The 21,250-nt window shown below is 45.6% G+C and overlaps 1 protein-coding gene and 1 non-coding gene across 4 annotated transcripts in view; one reads left to right on the plus strand and one right to left on the minus strand.

Annotated features, from left to right (window-relative positions):
* Nucleotides 1-3,934: 3,934 nt before the first annotated feature.
* Nucleotides 3,935-4,016, minus strand: TRNAL-UAG (transfer RNA leucine (anticodon UAG)). The gene has a single exon. It is a non-coding gene; the product is annotated as a tRNA-Leu (tRNA).
* Nucleotides 4,017-13,482: 9,466 nt separating this feature from the next.
* EEF2K (eukaryotic elongation factor 2 kinase) overlaps nt 13,483-21,250 on the plus strand; it is a 64,749-nt gene continuing 56,981 nt past the window's right edge. For all 3 annotated transcript variants that reach the window (XM_065924479.1, XM_065924477.1, XM_065924480.1), the window contains exon 1: nt 13,483-13,618. The gene's annotated coding sequence lies outside the window, so the exon portion shown is untranslated. The remainder of the gene's footprint in view (nt 13,619-21,250) is intronic.

Here is a 21,250-nt window from a genome sequence, read left to right on the forward strand (position 1 = left end):
AGCCCTGCTCTCCACAGACGCAGTGCCTCCCTATTATCTTGGTTTGAATTGTGGATACCAAAATATTAGTGTGTAAATACACCTGTGTATATATCATAATATACACAGGTGGAACTGGCTGATAAAACTATGGATCCTAGCACAGAACAAAACCATCACAGACCTAAAGAAACCTGTGATAGGGAGGAGTAAATATGTTAGTTAGGGCCAACATGACCCTGGCATGAGCATCAACGGGGTGTCCTCTGCTGAACAATTAAGAAAATTTGTGAAGCAGCTCAAAAATGTGTGCTCCTATTTACTATGTTGAATTGCATGTGTATATATAACTTTTAAAAACAATAATCCTTTATGTTTTGTTTATGCTTCATCCTTTATATTTAATGCCTGACAGTTTGAAAGAGCTTTCATCTATATGCTGTAAGACTTAATTCTATAGGACCACTCTTACATAGGGCTTATTATCATTCTCATTTTCAAATGAGAAAACTGGGGTTGTCTAACTTGAAAGAGTGGAGGGATGTGGGGGTTACTGCTCTGCAGGTGGATGAGATGCCCCAGGCCCACTGGGCTAAACGTGACCCATGGGTTATTTCTGCTTTTCTGCTCCTTGACCACAGCTTGGGTTGAGCTCCGAGATATATCTCAGTCTCAGATCCACAAACCTTGGACCAGTTGGGACTGGCAGCCCTTGGGATTTCTTTCTTCTCAGTAACATCCTTGCATTTAAATTCACCTTCCCCTCTGACTTTCTCTGAGAAATCTGTTCTTAGCAGAAGGAAAATAGGCTTTTACTGTTGACATAATCTAAATCTTTTGTCTACTGACAAACCTCAGCTTGTGAAACTCAAAAGCAAAATCAATTTCTTTGTTTTCTGAATTTCTCTAAATCATCTCTTCCCCTGGTATTAGAATGTCTAAAGCCTGGGATGGGGGCAGTATGGGTCACTATACCAGAAAGCTTCCTTCCTCTCAAGTGCCTTTAACCAATGGGAAAGGAGGGGGCACCTCCACCCAACACAGAAAGTCCCAGTGAGGGTTTTAGAGGCTGTCCAGATAACCCACCCTCCATGAGGTTCTTCTTCTTTTTTATTTTTTTAATACTTTTCATATTTTATTTCATTTTAAATTTTTATTGGGGAATAGTTTTACAATGTTGTGTTAGTTTCAGATGTACAGCAAAGTGATTTAGTCATACATATATGACATACACATAAACATATATCCACCTTTTTTAAGATTCTTTTCCTGTATAAGTCGCTAGAATAATGAGTTTCCTATGCTATACAGTATGTCCTTATTACGTAAGTACCATGCATATGTCAATCTTGGTCTCCCAATTTATCCCTCCCCCCTTCCCCTCTAATAAGCATAAGTTTGTTTTCTACATCTGTGACTCTATTCCTTTTATTTTTTTAAGCATTTGTTGTTGTTATTTAGTGGCTAAGTTGTGACCAGCTTTTTTTGAGGCCCCATGGACTGTAGGCCTCCAGGCTCCTCTGTCCATGGAATTTCCCAGGCAAGCATACTGGAGTAAGTTGCCATTTCCTTCTCCAGGGGATCTTCCCTACCCAGGGATCGAACCCACGTCTCTTACATTGCAGGCAGATTCTTTACCCCTGAGACACCTGGGAAATTTCTTCGTTTTATCAGTTGACAGGGCCTAGAAACAATAATACCTCAGTATCCAGACCCCATCTGGTACCCAGATCTTGTTTCCTTAATACCATTCTCTAATAAAGGGCCCATGACGCCTAAAATAACGGCTAACTCTGGAACAGGAAACATGTAAGATGAACCTGGAGCATTATGGTGCCACAAAGTGAGAAGTGTTTAAAAACAACAACCACGCAGTAATGGAGGTATATTGAAAGGATACCTGAGCCAGCTGTAAGAATTCCCAGTGGCTAAAGATACAACACTTTGAACAAATGATTATTGGATTATTTCCCAAAATATAAAATGAATATCTAGGAGTCCATAGTGGTACAAATAAATTTAACAAATGAGGGAAGAGACCACTTGCTTTGTATAGAATTTCAATTAACTGATGTAAATATTTTACCCTTAAGTGAAGTGAAAAGTGAGACTATCACAACTCCACATTATTATATATAAAATAGACAACTAAGGAGAAGGAAATGGCAACCCACTCCAGTATTCTTGCCTGGAAAAGTCCATGGACAGAGGAGTCTTGTGGGCTGAAGTCCATGGGATTACATGACTGAGCATGTGTGCACGAGGGTGGAGGGAGATGGGTTGCTAGCAATAAAGCGGTAGAACTAAAAAAAAAAAAAAAAAAAAAAAAAAGATAGCTAATAAGAGCATAGGGAACTCTACCCAGTACCTATATGGGAATAGAATCTGAAAAGGAGTGGATATGTGTGTATGTATAACTGATTCACCTTGCCCTACAGCAAACACTAACACAACGTTGTAAATCAACTACACTCCAATTAAAAAAAAAAATTTTTAAGTGTATAGAGTGACTTCATTCTAAACAGTACCGTGCTGAGAAGGGGGTGTGAATTTCCAGTGGAGAAACCTGCAAATAAGACCTAGCCAGGTGATCAAGGTTAACATCAACAGTAATAAATCATGTTGCTAATGTGTACTTTTTTTTTTTTAGCCATACTTGGAGGATATTAGTTCCCCAGCAAGGATGGAACCTGCAACCCCCTTGCATTGGTTAGAATCCTAACCACTGGCCCTCCAGAGAAGTCCCGATAGCCTGTACTCTTGATGTGGAAGAGAATGGCACTTTACCTCTGTGGTCTTCCTTTCAAAATCCCTTAAGATTCTAAGTCCCCAAATCCTAATTATGAAAAGAAATCAAAGTAATTGAGAAACTTTCTACAAAATGCCTTACTCAGAACTGGGGCGGTGGACATCAAAAACAAGGAAAGTCTAAGAAGCTGTCACAGCCAACAGAAGTCTAAGGAGATAAAACGACTAAATGTAATCTCCTCAGAGGGATCAGCTTCCTCATGCTGCATAACAATCCTCACGGGTATAATGGAGGAAAGTTCAGTGGCTGTGAACTTCGTGTCAGGACCGTCTGCCCTCTTCCTCTTTAGCCTCAGGTTGATCTTCCTGTTTCGTGTCCGACTCTTTGCGACCCCATGGACTGTAAGCCCAGCCAGGCTCCTCTGTCTATGGAGTTTCCCAGCCACGTATACTGGAGTGGGTGGCCATTTCCTTCTCCAGGGGATCTTCCTGACCCAGGAATTGAACCCGTGTCTCTCTCATCTCCTGCATTGGCAGGCAGATTCTTTACCATTGAGCCACCTAGAAAGCCCAATCCAGGACTAACTATTAAGAATAAGCCCTTCATAAATTGTTGTTGAATGAGTAAATAAACAAGCACAAAAACCAGGTAGGAAGTGGATCAATGAAGCTGGGACCTCTAGGCTGATAAACCCGGCTGGGGCGGGGGTCCCGAGTCTCCAGACCCTCCGTAAGGTCGCCTGACACAGTTTTTACCAACAGGAATTTATGGAGTCAGCCTGAGCTCTCTGCAGACCAGAGGAGGCCAGAAAGGGACCCTTCCAAAGTGAAGTCTTGATTAAAACCACTCCCACCTAATCTCTGTCGCTGGAAGGTCGAAAGAGGCCCTCTCCCTGGGCCTCAGGCTTTGAAGCCTTAAATCAAAGGCGCAGACAGTCTGAGAGCTTCTTAAAGTATCTCAAATGCTTTACCATGAAAATAGGGAGACGTTTTCGTATTTTTAGGTAGCAGGATTGGTGGGGGTTGTGTATAAGGCTAAAGGAGTGAGGTCCCCCGAGCTGCAGTTTCCTCCTTCCCCCCTCCCTTCCTCATTGCATTTTTAAAAAAGAAAAAACAGCGTCAGAAGGTTAAAAAATAAACACAAAAATGGGCGAAGAATAACTGGGAGATGATTCAGAAGTTAAAAAAAAGTGAAATTCCCAAGGTGTGGCAGCGGTGGGATTCGAACCCACGCCATCGAAATGACTGGAGCCTAAATCCAGCGCCTTAGACCACTCGGCCACGCTACCTCCTGTTCACAACGTCTTCCACACGTACTATATTAGTCTCATGACCCGGCGCCTCGCTCTCTCCAAACCCCGCCTCCATTGTTGCACGTTTGCCAGTTATCAGCCTGGCGTCCTGGCGCCAGTTTCCACGTACTAACCTCGTGGCTTCCTTCGGGGCTTCGGCATCGGAATGCTCTCGTTATCCGCAGTAGTAAATACAGTCGGGACGCAGCGTCAAAAAGGAAAAAAAGAAGTTCCAAAATGTTAATAGTCAGTCGTCATCTATGCTTGCGTTTGGTTTTCCGTGAGAGTGAGATACTGCCTTCGACCACGTGGGGGCAGTGTTGCACTGGCGCTTGCTCAGGGCCGAGCTGCAGGTCCGCGCGGAACACGGGTTTTCGGGGAACCAGCTGGGTCACCATCCTGTGGACTCTCTCGTCTTTCTGCAGCCTTGGGCGGCCCCATGGCCTGGCACTTGCCACTGTGATTCCAGGAAGGAATATCACTGAACGCTTTTACAGATCATTGACTTGTGTAGACTCCCTCAGTCATCACGAGTATCCACTCTGTTTACAGAGCGGGGAACTGAGGCTCAGAGAGGCAAAAAAATTTGTGTTCGCTGCCCCAGGTAGAACCAGCATTCCTGACCCTTCCAAGATCCAGTGTTCTTCACATAAGAGACTATTTTCAGTGAGATTTTAAAAATACAGTAGCCTTTTCTGCCTCTGCTGCCGCCATGGCGCCGGTGAAAAAGCTTGTCGGGAAGCGGGACAACAAAAAAGAAGCGGGTACTGTCCTAAGTTTACCTTGGACTGTACCAACCCTGGAGAGGATGGAATCAAGGATGCTGCCAATTTTGAGTAGTTTTTTCAGGAGAGAATCAAAGTGAATGTGAAAGCTGGGAATCCTGGTGGAGGGGTTGTAACAATAGAAGAAGCAAAGGAAGCAAAATTATTGTAATTGTGCCCTTTTCCAAAAGGTGTTTGAAATATCTCACCAAGAAATATTTGAAGAATAATCTACGTATGCTAAAAGCGAAGTTACAAATTGCTACTTACAGATTAATCAAAATGAAGAGGAGGAAGATGACTATCAAAACTCAATTATCTGAAATATTTTGTGTAAGATCTTGAATAAATATTGGGAACCAAAATGGTGGTTTTCCTTATAAAAATAAAATAAAATGCAGTAAATTCAGAGCAAATACATAACACATCAACTTCCAGTTCCTGCCACCCAGAATTCATTTTGTTCAACTCTTCTGAAAGATCACCCCGTGTGGCCACAAGGAGGAAGCAGAGATCTCCTTGGGTAAAGTGAGTGAACCTGTTCGTTGCTCAGTTGTGTCTGGCTCTTTGGGACCCCAAAGACTGTAGCCCACCAGGCTCCTCTGTCCATGCATGGAATTCTCCAGGCAAGAATACAAGAGTGGGTAGCCATCCCTTTCTCCCGGGGATCTTCCCGACCCAGGGACCCAAGCTAGGTCTACCTGCCTTGCAGGCAGATTCTTTACTATCTGAGCCACCAGGGAAGCCCCTCTTTGAGTAATCCCCCAACAAATGACTCCTTCTCCAGTAGCTGGCTCATTTGCTAGCAGCGACTGTAACAGTGAAGAATAAACCTGACTCCATATTGAATCTATTCCTTTAGTTCTAACCGTTGTGTTCTGTCGCCTGTGCTTAGTCACGATGGCTCTGCATCTTTTGTAAAGAGTTGTTGCCTACAACCTGAAATATACAGGATATCTCCTTCTCTAGGCTCTGATCTTTAAAGGTATAACATGTTTCCATTCATACGGCAAGAGAAAGTTGCAAAACAGAGAATAATATTTGTCCTGTTGGAGGTTTACGGGAATTTTGTGACCTGACCTACAAGAACAGTTGTAAGAACAAAGGATTCTGGCACCAAGAAGTTTGCAACAACCAGCCATCCCCCGCCTCCTCTTTTAGGATAGAAGAAACCTGAATTCTAACTCGAGTAAGGTGGTTCTTTTGGAACACTCGTCCACCGTCTTCTCTGCCTGCCGGCTTTCCAAATAAAGTTGCTGTTCCCTGGCCCAGAACCTCATCTCTCGACTTATTGGCCTGTTGTGTGTGTGAGCAGTATGAACTTGGACTCCATAACACAACCCTAGCCCTTCCCACTCTCTCTCTCTGATAATTCAAGTGAGCATTTATCCAGCACCTCCCAGACCAGATAAGGCAAAAATCAGGTCTTCTGGGAGAAAAGCTGTTTCCAGAGCCGCTTCAGAACCCTCAAGCCAGTTGCTTCAACAGAACAAAAATCCAGTGGAAGCAAGGCCATGAGCTTATCTGCTCCAGTGAGCATGCCTGACTCCCTGCAGGCCTCTGCAGAAGTGCTGACTCAGCTTCCCTGCTGAGTTCTGCCTTAAGGGTGAGGCTGGGAGGATCGTTCCTATGCAAAACCCAGGCCCAGGCAGGCAAGGGTAGGGAGGCCATGGAAACCAGGGCAACTGGACTCTGTTTATCTTTTGCTTTTTTTTTTTTTTATGGAAGTGACAGTTAAAAATAACCTTTACTAAAGTAATAAATACGTGTTTCTTATTGAAACCAAAGGCTAAGAAAGAAAAGTGCAAATAAAAGAATAAAATCATCTTCAATTTCTCCACACAGTTAAACTCTGCCAACACTTCAGTAAAGAAAGGTGCTTTTTTGTCTTTTTAAATTTGAAATATAATGTAATGTATGCTCATTGTAAAGTTTTTTTCAGATGTCAAATCTGTATAAAGTTAAAGAGAAGTTCTCTTCCTCACCACTTCCCTCCTTCAAAACCAAATCCAAATGAGTAACAGTTTAGCTGTATCCTGCTAGATCTTCTTCTATGCAGTGAAAAAAGTAAAAGTGTTAGTCATGTCCAACTTCTGTGACCCCATGGACTATAGCCCACCAGGATTCTCTTTCCGTGGAATTCTCCAGGCAAGAATACTGGAGTGGGTAGCCATTCCCGTCTCCAGGGGATCTTCCCAACCCGGGGATTGAACCTGGGTCTACCTGCATTACAGGCAGACTCTTTACAGCCTGGACCACCAGGGAAGCCTATAATGATACAGGGGCAAATGTATCTAAAGTTCCATACAGGCCCCACCCTAATCCTGGAATTTGCCTTGTGCAAGGAAAAGAGAGAAAGACACTGTCCAAATGATAGAAGAGTGGTCGTTTCCTAGCTTCTGCTAGTCTTTCTGTAGCTACAGGTGGGTCACTGAATGGCCCTGTGATGGTTTTGTGCACAGTAGGCCCTAGACCTCCTGAGCCAAGGAGCAAAGGAAGACTTCCAAGGATTTTTTTTAAGCTTCTGCTTAAAAGCATCCCATTGTGGTTCTGGGAGGTGAGGGGGAGGTAGGGGATTAATAGATGAAGAGTTTTTAAGACAGTGAAGCTGCTCTGTATGATACTAAACATAACACCTGATGCTTGTCACTATAAATTAGACCAAACTCATAGAATGCAGGGGACTTCCCAAGTGGCCCAGTGGTAAAGAATCCACCTGCCAATGCAGGAGGTGCAAGAGATGTGATTCCATCCCTGGGTTGGGAAGACCCCCTAGAGTAGGAAATGGCAACCGACTCCACTGTTCTTGCCTAGAAAATCCCACGGACAGAGGAGCCTGATGGGCTAGTCCCAGCAGGCCACAGTCCATGGGGTTGCAGCCTGCAAAGAGTCAGACATGGCTGAGCACATGGGCACCTAGGATGTATACCACCAAGAGTGGGTTCTAATGTAAACTGTGGGCTCTGTGCAGTGTAGGTTCGTTAATTGTAACACATGGCAGGGGGTGTTGATAATGGGGGGAGGCTATTCTTGTCTTGTGTAGGGGCAGGAGGGATACAGGAAATCCTTCCATTCAGTTTCACTGTGAACCTAAAACTACTCTATAACTCCTACGGCCTCCTGTGGACAGGGAATCAGAGGAGCCGGCGCTTAGAAGCATTTCGTTCCCATGGCGTTTGTGGCTAGAGCGGTTCTCCAACCCTCCCTGAGCCTGTGGGTGGATTACTCCCATCCTTTGAAGTGGGGAGCAGCCACGTACCTAGACTGGGCTACAGCACTCTTCCTGGTGATCTGTCTCCTGAGTCACACCCTGAAGCACCGTGACGATACCGTGAGCCCTTTTTTGAGGGTCACAATTTTATCATGATGTAATTCACATACCATAGAAGACCCCTCTTTTTTTCTCTTTTTTTCCTTTATTTTTATTAGTTGGAGGCTAATTACTTTACTGTATTGTAGTGGTTTTTGCCATACATTGACATGAATCAGCCATGGATTTACATGTGTTCCCCATTCTGAACCCCCCTCCCGCCTCCCTCCCCATCCCATCCCTCTGGGTCATCCCAGTGCACCAGCCCAGAGCACTTGACAAGACCCCTCTTTAAAGTGTATAGCTCATTGCTAAGTATATTCACATAATTATGCAACCATCCCCACAATCAATTTTAAGATCTTTTCATCTAAAAAGGAGCACCTGTTAGTTATCACTCTCCATTCCCCACAAACTCCCTTCCCAGCCCCCCAGGCAACCACTAATCTGCCTTCCATCACAAAGGATTTCCTTTTCTGGCCATTTCATATAAATGAAATCATATATCTGTTGCCTTTTGTGTCTGGCTCCTTTCAGTTAGCCTATTGTTTTTAAGTTTTATCCATGTTTTAGCATTTATCAGTACTTCACTCCTTTTTATTGCTGAATAATATTCCATTGTGTGGATATACCCCATTTTAATTATCCATTCATTGGTTGATGGGCATTTGGGTTGTTTTCACCTTTCTCCTGTTATGAATAATGCGGCTATGAACATTTTTGCAGATGTTTTTGTGCAGACATATATTTTCATTTCTCTTGGATATATGCTGGGGAGTGGAATTCCTAGGTTATATGGGAACCCCATGCTTAATTTTTCTGAGAAACTGTCAAGTGGTTTTCCATTTTCCATTCCTGCTTGCAGTGTGTGAGTTTTCTAGCTTCTTAACATCCTTGCCGGCACTTGTTTTCTGACTTTTGATTATAGACATCCTAGAGGATTCAGTTTTGAGGTGCATTTTTCCAATGACTGATGATGTTGAGGATCTTTTCATGCGCTTATTGGCCATTTGTATATCTTCTTTGTAGAACTGTCTGTTCAAATCTGTAACCCATTTTGACATGGAGTTATCTTTTTATTTATTTGAGTTATGAATTCTTTATATATTCTAGCTATAAATCCCTCATCAGATAGATGATTTATGAATATTTTCTCCCATTCTCTGAATTGTTTTGTCACTTTCTTGATGATATTTTTTGCATCCTGTGGGTTAGTGAGTTCTGTGATTACTCTGCTGGAGGGAGAGGGGAAAAAAAATCCTATGGGCCGGGAGAGGAGCTTTTCTAATACAAGTGGGGATTTTGTCCTTCAGTGCTTGGAGAGGAGATGTCTGTCCACATGAGAGAAGAAAGGGCAGGCTTCAATACATGGAGTAAGGCTTGGAACTAGAGTGCGCCAAGAAACACTGTGAATGGTTTATTTTTCCTCTTGGATAGTATAAAAATGAGGGTACAGTTTAATTTTTATCCTCCTATGTTTAATTCTCTTTGTTATTCCACACTCTTCAGTAAAGTCTGAACAGCTTTATGTGGTGGTTAAATGGGGTGATTAAGGATCAAGTAAAAACCAAGAATGATCTGGTTCACATCTCCTTGCTGAGGCCACCCTGGGCACCTGAAGCTCCTGGAAGTAATACCTCAGTGCCGACTCTTTGTGACCCCATGGACTATAGCCTGCCAGGCTGCTCTGTTCATGGGATTCTCCAAGCAAGAATACTGGTGTGGGTTGCCATTTCCTACTCCAGGGGATCTTCCTACTCCAGGGGATCAAACCCACATCTCTGCATTGGAAGGCAGATTCTCCACCACTGGTGCCATCTGGGAAGCCTTCAGAGTGCAACTCAAATGTCATCTCATCAGAGAATCCTTTCTGACCGCATTTGCCTTTATAATCTCTTATTGCCCCTTACAATTCTCTCTCATAGCACACCCTGCAATTTGTATTGGGAATCACGACTGCTTGAGAAATTTGTTTTCCCTTTTCCTCCCCTGTTTGACTACTCTCTAAAGGGAGGTCTTTTCTCCAACTCCTAACACAATACTTGGCACACAATTGGAACTTAATAAGTATTTGCTTTAAGAACAAATACCCATAGATAAATAACAAGGATAGCACCAGAACTATATTCAATATCTTATAATAACTGATAATAGAAAAGAATGTGAAAAAGAAACGCCAAAAAAGAAAAAAGACTGCTCTACTTATAGCTCTGTGGCTCTTTGCTGTATGCCTGAAACTAACACAATTGTTACCAAAGTGATTCAGTTATACATATATATATTATTTTTCAGATTGTTCATCTATTTTATATATAGTAGTGTATATCTGTAAATTCCTAATTTATCCCTTTCCTCTTTGGTAACCTTAAGTATGTTTTCTATGTCTGTGTGTCTATTTCTGTTTTGTAAATAAGTTTGTTTGTACAATTTTTCCTTTTTTAGATTCCACATATAAGTGATGTCATATGTTTGTCTTTCTCTGGCTGACTAACTTCACTTAGTATGATAATCTCTAGATCCATCCATGTTGCTTCAAATGGCATTATTTCATTCTTTATTATGGCTGAGTAATAATCCATTATGTATGTATATGTATGAAAAATGAAAGTGTTACTCACTCAGTCAAGTTCCACTCTTTGTGACCTCATGGACTGTAGCCCACCAGGCTCCTCTGTTCATGGAACTCTCCAGACAAGAATACTGGAGTAGGTAGCCATTCCCTTCTTCAGAGGATCTCCCAGATAAGACTAGGGATCGAACCCAGGTCTCCGGCATTGCAGGCAGATTCTTTACCATCTGAGCCACCAGGAAAGCCCGTGTGTGTGTGTGTGTGTGTGTGTGTGTGTGTCTGTGTGTGTGTGTGTGTGTGTGTCTGTGTAATACACACCACATCTTCTTTATCCATTCATCTGCTGATGGACATTTAGATTGCTTCAAAGAGATTATCTTTTAAAATGGCAGCTATAAAAGACCTAAATTAGTATCTCGTTGGCTTAACTTGGGTCACATGCTCATCCCAGAACCAATGAACGGGGCAAAAGGAATGGAATATACTGACCAGCCAGGTCTAGTCATGTGTCCAATATTAGAACCAGGAGAGTGGAGAGGGCTGTTCTCATGAATTGAGAATAGGGTGTACTGGTTCCTTAAAGACAAAAGATGCTCATACACCAAAGAGAGGAAAAAAGAAGCTAAATAACTTGTCCAGAGCCACAGAACTATAAGTAAAGCAGTCTTTATTCTTTTTTGGCCTTTCTTTGGGCTTGAACAGACTAGTTCAGACTCTTTGTTCTTGTCCAGTTTTCCCATGGTTAAAATTTCCAGGTATAATATTGTTTTATGCTGAAAGCCAAGTTTATTTTTTAAGATGACTAATGGAGCCAATATTTCAAGCAAAAATGATATGTATCTTTTAGATCTTGCATTTTCTGAAACTTGTAGTATTTAGGCCAAAGGGTGAAACACTCAATGACCAATGGTTTCAGGACCATTTCTATTTGTTCATTCCCTTCACCACCTTATGAGGTGCTGCCTGAATGTTACCCTCTCCCCAAGCCTCATAAACTTATACCTACTCCCTACAGAGACCATTGCAGCTGGTAAGCTGAAGGACTTCACTCTCCCAACAGAATCTGAATTTTCAGGGGCCACAAAAACTGAAGTGGCTTTCCCAGGTGGTGCCGTGATAAAGAATCCTCATGCCAATGCAGGAGACGAGAGAGACTGGGGTTTGATCCCTGGGTCGGGAAGATGCCCTAAAATAGGAAACGGCAACCCACTCCAGTATTCTTGCCTGGGAAATCCCATGGAAAGAGGAGCCTGGTGGGCTACAGTCCATAGGGTTGCAAAGAGCTGGACATGTCAAGCAACTGAGCACACACACAAACCTGAAGTGTCAAGACTTATGGACCGGACACCCTAGGGGTTGGTCAATATATACCGAGACCTGGGTCAAAATCTGCAACTTCCTATGTAAACTTGGGAGAGTCACTTAACCTGCCTTAGTCTCCCTGTGTATGAAGTGGGGACAAAAAGAGGATTATGACCAGAATTTAAAAAGAAAATGTCTATAAAGCAGTTACCGCAATGCCTGACACAAAGTGAATGTCCTGTAAATATCAGCTCTTATCACAACTCCAAAAAGGCTCATCAAAGAAGGCATTGCAAATGACAGGTAGCCCTTGACCACAGAAACATGTTTACAACCTAGTGTTGAGTGGATAGGAGAAATAGGTAAGAGTCCACTCTTGTTAGGAAAAATGTAAACACTCCCACAGTCATACCTAGATAACCCTGTCTGTTTCTGGCCTGCTTGCATACACTTGTTTCTCTGTTTACCTGGGGCCCCTACCTTGGAAATCTTCTGGGTAGGTGTCCCTCTATAAGCCTCAGTTTTATGATCTGTACAGTAGAGCTACAAAAGTTGATATGAAGAGAGTATGAGAAAAAACGCTTGATAAATATCACTGTTATTTCTTTTTTTTTTTTTTTCTGTGCCCCCTGCAATGGAAGCCCAGTGTTTTAACCACTGGAAGGCCAGCAGTCTTTTATTTCTAAATTTAAGAGTTGTGAAATTTCTAAACTTTCACTAGAAAAATAGGAAGAATATAATATGAACTTGTTCACAGTGGTTATCATTAGTTTTATTTCCTTTTCTTCATTATACTTTTCCATATTTATTCGTTCATTTCCCAGGTATTTATTAAGCACTTATTAGGTGCCAGGCTGGGAAGGATCTCCTGGTGGAGGGCATGACAACCCACTCCTTTATTCTTGCCTGGAGAATCCCATGGACAGAGGAGCCTGGCGGGCTACAGTCCATAGGGTCACACAGAGTTGGACACAGCTGAAGCAACTTAGCACGCACGCAGATGCCAGGCCGTGCGCTAAGAGGAATACAGCAACATGCTATACAAATAATTACCCAAGTAATTGCCATAGTCATACATGCCTAAGTTTTTGCAAAGCAAGATCAGAAGGGAAAAAAAGCGATTTCTGATTAAAAAAAAATTTTTTTAAGAGACGTACAATGAGATCGGATCATTACTGATTTGGGAAAGGATTTGAATACAGGAACTAGACAGGCAGCAGACGCAGCGCCGGGAGGTCCACGCGGCGGCAGAAGGAGCAGGGGCGGCCACTGGGGCCACGTGAGCGCCGCCGCCCCGCCCCGGCCCGCCGCCTCCGGCCCCAGCCCCAGCTCCGCCAGTGTGGGGATCCACCTCCCGCAAGCAGCGCTGCCGCAGCAGCTGCCCCAGCTCCGCGGACGGTCGCCCTCGGAACGCTCCCCTAGCGCCCCGGGATCATCCCAGCGGCTCCGCGCACCCCTCGCGCCCCGGGATCGTTCCCGCGGCCGCCGCCGCCTCCCCGGAGCGCCGGCCCGCGCGCCCGGCTCGCCGCTCCCCGGCACCTTCGGGGGGCCCGCCCGCCCTGCACCCTGGAGCACCGGGCCACGAGCCTCTGCCAGCTCCTCTGGATCCTCGCGGCCGTGGGCAGCGGCTGCCGCGCCGGTCCGCCCGAGGCAGGTAGGTGGGGCCGCGGTTGGCCAAGGGGGCCGGGATCCGGCGCTGCAAGCCTGCGCGCCCCGGTGCCGCCAGCGCCCGGACCGCTCAGGGTCCGGTGCTTCAAAGCCGGGGTTCGAGGCGGAAGGAGAATGTGAGGGTTCAGCTCTTCGGCTTTCACTGTTTGCTTCTGTAAAATGGGAGCGTCGTGCTGATTAACGGCAGTGCCTGTTGGGAAAATACTTGGCACTCGATGGTGTGAGAGAGACGGCTTGGGGGCCTCCGCCTGGGGCGCCTCGGGGCCCGCAGAGTGGGGGAGGCTGCCTTCCTTTCCCCGCGGGGCCCGAAGCCGCATCGCCTACCTGGGCCCCCCAACAAGAGGCCCCAGTTCCAGGAACCTCAAGGACAGTGTCGACGCACCCTTGCCGCTGAGTGTTGACTGCAAGAGCTCTGGTGTTGGCAGGCCCCGTGGACAAGTGCGCCAAGGGGCCGGGCGTCAGTATGCGGAGCGGCGGGGCGGCGCCTCCCCGGGGAGTCCCGGCCTAGCTCCGCTGCGCGGGCGTGGGGGGTTGCGGGGAACCCGCCCAGCTGCGCCCCGAGTGAGCCGGATGGGCTGCTAGGAGGAGGGTGGCTAGTCTGCCGGAGGGGAAGTTCTATGGGAGCCTGACTTCTGGGTCCTCGGCCCTGGAAGCTGCTGCCTGGGGGCCGCTCAACCAGGAAATTGCCTACCCCTCTGATTTTACGGAGGAGGAAACTGAGGCCCAGAGTAATCTAACAGCAGGTACTAATGAGCAAGGTGGGTTAAGGGAAGGAATACAGAGTAAGCAGATGGGAGCTGATGATACCCTGTGCGTGGCGTGGGGGTGGGGGCTTGTGGGGGCATTGGGGAAGGCTTCCTGGAGGTGGTGATGGAAAGGATGCCTGTGGGAAGAGGTGGGATTTAGAATTTCCTAGGTGTCCTCCTTTTCCCTGGCCTCCACAGCACCTTTCATTTTTTACTCCAGGCATTTTTTCAACAAATACAATAAAGCTGCTTGATAGTGGGATTTCAGGTGTAACATGATGGTTGGGATTGCCATCCCCCCTCCTCTCCCGTTCTTCTTCAAGAAGGGATGTGGGCTGCTGTCCCAAGTTATCTTTTGCAGGGGATGAGGAGAGAGGAAGTCAGGGTCTGAGGATCCCTTGAAATGGTCTGTTTACATATGATCGCTTGTGTACATTCTGTGATTTGCAGCAGGGGTGTATGTGTGTGTGTGTGCGCGCGCTTTGGGTGACAGGATGGTACTTTCTTCCTGACTAAGGATGTGTCACTGATACGATTTTAAATATTTTTAATGTATTATGTGGCAGAGATGGCTGTTGGTCACCGTGTTCTCTTCTTCCTGGGATATCATCCTGGTTGTGTTTCTTGGGCTCCCTTACAATTTCTTGGGCCACATGACTAAGTTTTGGCTTGTTGGAATGTGAGCAGAAATAGTGTGTGTCTCTCCCAAGGCTGGACACTAAAAACCTCCCCTATTCTCCCATTTACCAGCAGAGTTGAGAGGACTGTGAGGGCCTGGAGGAGGGCAGAGCCACAGGCTGGAAGGAGGCTGGGCCCCTGATTGACAGGAGCTCTCCTTTCCACCTCTCTGGTGGTCTGTGACTATCTGCTGAAGAAACTGGGGCTCCAGGAAGCCCTATGAAAGGTCTGTGGGTATGAGAGGGGCTTCTTGGTTGCGGCTTTCCCCTTGGGGTGATCTGGTGTTCCACAAGGGAGGGTGTCTTTAGGCCCTTTTTCTCACACTGATCAGATTCCCCAAAGAAGTCTGGTCCAGTCTTTGGCAGGGTTGACATCCAGGTGTCAGGACACTGAGAGCAGTGTGGAAGAAAGCTGAGGGTCACCAGCAGAAGCTTGGATTTGTTCAGGCTCATTCTCTAAGAGTTACTCTTTCTGGTCTGATTCTTAAAGCTCATACAGGACAAGTTGATGACCAGGACTGCATTCAGTATAATAGTGGCTTGCTAGACTGATTTAAGAGTAAGCATTTTTGTGCTGGGGAGATCAGTTCTGCTGATCAAGAAGCTGCAGACGTAATCCCAGTGAACTGAGAATGTTCTAGAGGAAGGTGGCTATAGTGCCCACCGCAGGATAAAAGTGGCTTGGCCCTTCAAGTGTTGCTGAATTAAACTCCTGCCGCCAAGGCTGATGGGCACAAGAAGCAGGCTTCAATCAAGGGAAGAAGTGAGTCACCAGCAGGCTTGATGATAAAGTAGAAGACAGTCTCTTGTTCCCCAAAGACGCAGGGCTGTGGAACACCCAGAGAAGCATTTCAGATGGCTAGAAAATCAGAGGGCAGACAGTGTCCAGTTGTCCAGTGGGGACACTTTCTAGACCTTGCAAGGAGTGGCCAAAAGGCAGGCCAAAAGGCAGGAGGCTCAACTGAGAACATGTCTCTGGGCCAGTGGTTCTTGAATTTCGGTGCATATCCACACCACCTGGAGGAATTGTTTAAACACGGCTTGCCAGGCCCACCCCCAGAGTTTACTTGAGCAGGACTGGCATGGGGCCCCAGAATTTGCACATGTGACAAGTTTTCAGGTGAGGCTGCTGCTGCTGCTAACGGTCCCTGGAATCACAGTTTAAAAGTGGTTTAGCAAGTCAGGGCTGAGTGAAACCCTGGATAGATCTGCCCTGGCTGCAAACCCACCTCCCCTGCCTTCTAGCCGTGTGATTTGGGCAAGTCACTTCACCTCCCTTTTCCTCAGCTTCCTCCTCTGTAGGATGAAGCTAATGGTGCCAAACTCCTGGGGCTCCAGCGAGGCTTCCTGGAGGAGGTGACATCTATCTATCCTGAGACCTGAGGGATGAGCAGAATTGGCAAGGGGATGGGGTAGGGAGAGCAGGCTAGGGCGTGTGCCGAACAGATGACACTATGTGGGTGAGCCCAGGGAGCGGGGAGCCCTTGTTCTCCCGGGGGCTGAGGGGAGCGATGGGGCAGGAGCTTTGTGAGTGGTGCCGGAAAGCTGGGGCTCTGTTCTGGGCTACGTGTCTCAGGACAGGATTGCAGTGGATGGGAGGCTGGCCAGGGTGCCACAAATGGGCCTCAGGGATGGGATGGGCCTGATAGCAGCGCAAGTTACTTCTGTCTGCATTCCACCTGCTCAAATGTAGCCTCCTGGCCCCACCTATATGCAAAAGGATTTGGGCAGGAGTGCACAGAACTTATGGACAGCTGGCTCCTATGCCACAGACCAGCTCTCTCACCTCTTCTCCACCTTGCTCACACTGCCCCATTTTGGTAGATGAGTGAATTATGCAGATGAGGAAGCTGAGTTTCAGAGAGGTTAGGTAATTTGCCCAACGGCACTTAGCTAGTAGTGGTAGAGCCCAGACTTGAACCCAGATCAGTTCATCTTCAAAGCTTGTTGGGCCCAATCCTGGTCTTGTCTACTTTTTGAGGACCTCCCGATGATCCAGGCTTTCCCACTCAGGTTTTCCCACACACTCAACTGTGTCTCCTGGTTAAGTAACCCCTAGATGCCTTGTAATTGTAACCTGATAGTCCCTCTAGTCCTCCATGCCTACAAGGCCCATTATATCTGCAGACATGGCCCACTTTTCTCCAGTTACTCATTCGTTCATGCATGCCACATTTCTAGGGAACCTCGTGTGTGCCAGGCATTGTACTCTGGGCTAGGAGCTAGAAGGACTAAGACACGGCCCCTTTTGTTCCAGACACTCACATGGTCTGGGCACCGAGAGGCTATGTAAACACAGAGTTGCCCTGAGAAGTGAGACACGCTGTCTCTCTGGTCTGACCCACCAAGAGTACAGAGTGTCCTGGGAACATGCTGCTGCTGCTAAGTCGCTTCAGTCGTGTCCGACCCTGTGCGACCCTATGGACAGCAGCCCATCAGGCTCCTCCGTACACAGGATTCTCTAGACAAGAATACTGGAGTGGGTTGCCATTTCCTTCTCCACCTGGGAACATGAGAAGGGTGCAAATAATTAAAAATTAAAATTCAGGCCCTCTTGTGCATTTTGTTCGTTGAAGCTGTACTTAGAATATTGTGCTTTGTATTCTAAAATGTATATTTTTGGTTTTGAAAACAATAACCTTTAAATCATAACGGCTTCGTATGAACAAAGCACAGTGAATTGCAGTGATGTTTTTATGAGCCTTCGCAGAGTGAATGTTGACTTGTCTTCCTGGGTTCAGCTGTGGGTCTCGGCTCTTATCAGTGAGTAAGCTGATTTCTCTGTCTCTTTCTGGTATGCATGGAAATGTGTTTTTAAAAGAGAAGAGGAGGGAAGGTGGATGGGGGAGGTCTCCTTGGAATCCCACCAAAGTCATTCTAGAGCAGGGTTTCTGAGCCTCAGGACTATTGACAGTTTGGCTGGACGGTTCTTTGTTGTGGGGTCTGTCTTGTGAGAGCCAGAGGTGTCTCCAGTCATTGTCAAGTGTCCCCTGAGAGAGCAAAATTGTCCTACTGTCCAGACTATACTTATTTCCTACTGCTACTGTAACAAATTGCCACAGATTTAGTGGCTTAAAACAACAGATTTCTTTCCTTACAGTTCTGGAGGTGAGAAGTTCAAAAGCCACGATAACCAAGTTCAAAAGCAGGGCTATGTTCTGTCTGGCGGCTGCAGGGAAAATCTGCTTCTTTGCCTTTTCCAGCTTCTACAGGCCTCCTGCATACCCCTTCCTCTGTCTTCCAGGCCAGCTACATAGCATCTTCAAATCTTTCTCTATGACCCCTGTTTCATTGTCACGTCTCTTCCTCTGACTCTGACTATCCTGACTCCTTTTTACAAAGACTTACTGGATAATCCCAGATAATCTTTCACCTCAAGACTCTTAACTTAGTCATATCTGCAAAGTTGATTTTGCTACGTAAGGGAACATATTTGCAGGCTTTGGAAATTAGGGTGTGAACCTGTTTGTTGGGGGGAGGGCATTAGTCTGCCCGAAATGCTTCTGGAGGGCTTGGGAGGAGGGGAGTGATTTAGGGGTTAGGGTGTGGTCAAGGCATAATAGCTGCTAGTACTTTTGAGGGCTAGTTCTCTGTTAGGCACCACAAGCCTGATCTCACTAACAACTTCTAGGGTTAGAAGCCCCCTATTTTCCAGACAGGAAGCCACCCAGAGAAGTCTTTCTGGAGAGGGTAAAAATTTGAGCTGGATTTTGAAGGGAACAGAAGGATTTGGCAGCAGTTGGGAGAGGCATTCCAGGAAGAGGGTCCTTCAGGTGCAGGGGCAGGGACATGAGGACTTGGTCATGAATAGTGAGTGCTTCTTGGGTGGGGACATCTGTAAATCAGTTCCTTTTACTCTGGTATTCTGACATGAGCTGTATTATTTCTTGAGATGGTTTTAATAAATGTTTATTTATGAGCACCTTCCGTATGCCAATGCAGGAGATGTGAGTTCAATCCCTGGGTTGAGAAGATCCCCTGGAGGAGGGTATGACAACCCTCTCCAGTATTCTTGCCTGGAGAACCCCACTGACAGAGGAGCCTGGTGGGCTACAGTCCATAGGGTTGCAAAGGGTTGGATGTGACTGAGTGACTAAGCACGCATATATTCCAACAATTAGTGATGTTGAGCATCCTATGAGCCTTTTCACCAGCTTTATGAGGTATAATTAACAAACAACAATTGTACATATAAATAACAATTGTACGTATTTAAGGTATACAATGTGATGAATTGTTATACATATATTTGTGAAATGGTTACCGCAATCAACCTAATTAACCCATGCATAATCTCATATAGCTACCATTTTTTTTGTTTTATTTTGTTTTGTGTGTGTGAGAACAGTTAAGATTTACTCTCTTGAGCAAATTTCAAGTACACAATTCAGTATTATTAACCATAGTCACCAGGCTATACACTAGATCTCCAGACCTTAATTCATCTTATAACTGAAACTTTGTACACTTTGACATTATCTCTCCATTTTCCCCCACCCCACCCCCAGCCCCTGGCAACCACCATTCTACCACTCTCTGCTTCTCTGAGTTCAGCTTTTACAGGCTCCACGTGTAAGTGAGATCATACAGTATTTTTGTGTGTCTGGCTTATTTGACTTAACATAATGTCCTCCTGGTTATCCATGTTATTGCAAATGACAGGATTTCCTTCTTTTTTACGACTGAGTAATATCCCATTGTGTACATAATACATGAACTTAGGCAAACTCCAGGAGCTAGTGAGGGGCAGGGAGGCCTGACATGCTACTGTTCGTGGGGTTGCAAAGAGCCAGATACGACTTAGCGACTGAACAGCAACAACAAATAGATATACCACATTTCTTTTATCCAGTCATGTGTCAGACACTTAGGTGGTTTCCATACCTTGGCTGTTGTGAATAACGCTGCAGTGAACACGGGAACGCACCAAGATAAGTTTCTGTTTCTTGTCTGAAGGAAACTGAGAACTCAAACTAGAGCCCAGGACATCCTTGGAACAAGCCAGGAGCAGTCTAGGGCAGCCTGGGTCTGCTCCGTTTCCCTCCCTGGGGTGGCCCTATCGGAGGTGGGCAGTCATTTCTCTGCCCAGTGTCACCTGTCATGGCCAGAAGGGAGAGTCCACACTGAGAGCTTGGCATGGTGCCTTGGACACGGTAAGTTGTCCACATGTGTTACTTGTCTGTCTTAGTTCAGTAAACATTGTGCATTTTTGTGGCCAATGGGAGCAAAGGCCTCTTCTGCTTTCTTATCACTCATTTGCAGCATAAAAACCACATCTGTGTTGGGTAAGATGAACTCATGAGAAACCCATCGCTCTTTCTGGTTGGTGGGATAAGACAGAGAGTTCCTAGATAGAACTAGAGATTGTCATACGAAGTGAAGTCAGCTAGACAGAGCCAGACAAACAAGATATGAAATCACTTATATGTAGAATCTAAAATAAAGATACAAATGAACTTATTTACAAAAGAGAAATAGGCTCACATAGAAAACACACTTACCAAAGAGGAAAGGGAAGGAAGGGATAAATTAGGGATTTAGGATTAACAGATACACACTGCTATATATAAACTAGGTAAACAACAGGGATTTTACTGTGTAGCACAGGAAACTACATTCAATATCTTGTGATAGATAACCTATAATGGAAAGGAATCTGAAAAAGAGTATGTATATACAACTGAATCACTTTGCTATGTACCTGAAACTAACACAATATTGTACATCAACTATACTCAAAATAATTTTTAAAAAGAGAGTTCTTGACATGGTATCTAAAGGAAGCAGCAGAAGACCTACCAGTCTGGGAGTGGAGTAATGGGGGAGGGAAGTAATGAGGGGAAGTGGAGCTACAGTTTCATTTATCATATCAGAAAATCGATAGATAACGAAGAACAGACAGGACTTCCCTGGAGATCCAGTGGTTAAGAATCTGCCTGCTCAGGCAGGGCACACAGGTTCGATCCCTGGCCTGGGAGGATCTCACATTCTGCAGGGCAACTAATCCTGTGGTTTAAGGTGTGTATGTGCTCGCTTGTGCCCAACTCTTTGCAACCCCGTGGACTGTAGCCCTCCAGGCTCCCCTTTCCATGAAATTTTCCAAGCAAGAACACTGGAGTAGGTTGCCATTTCCTTCCCCAGTGCTCTAATAAAATGTTTTAAAAATTATATGTAAACAACATACAGTGACCTAAG

Source organism: Muntiacus reevesi, chromosome 2 (assembly GCF_963930625.1).
Source record: "Muntiacus reevesi chromosome 2, mMunRee1.1, whole genome shotgun sequence".
NCBI lineage: Eukaryota > Metazoa > Chordata > Mammalia > Artiodactyla > Cervidae > Muntiacus > Muntiacus reevesi.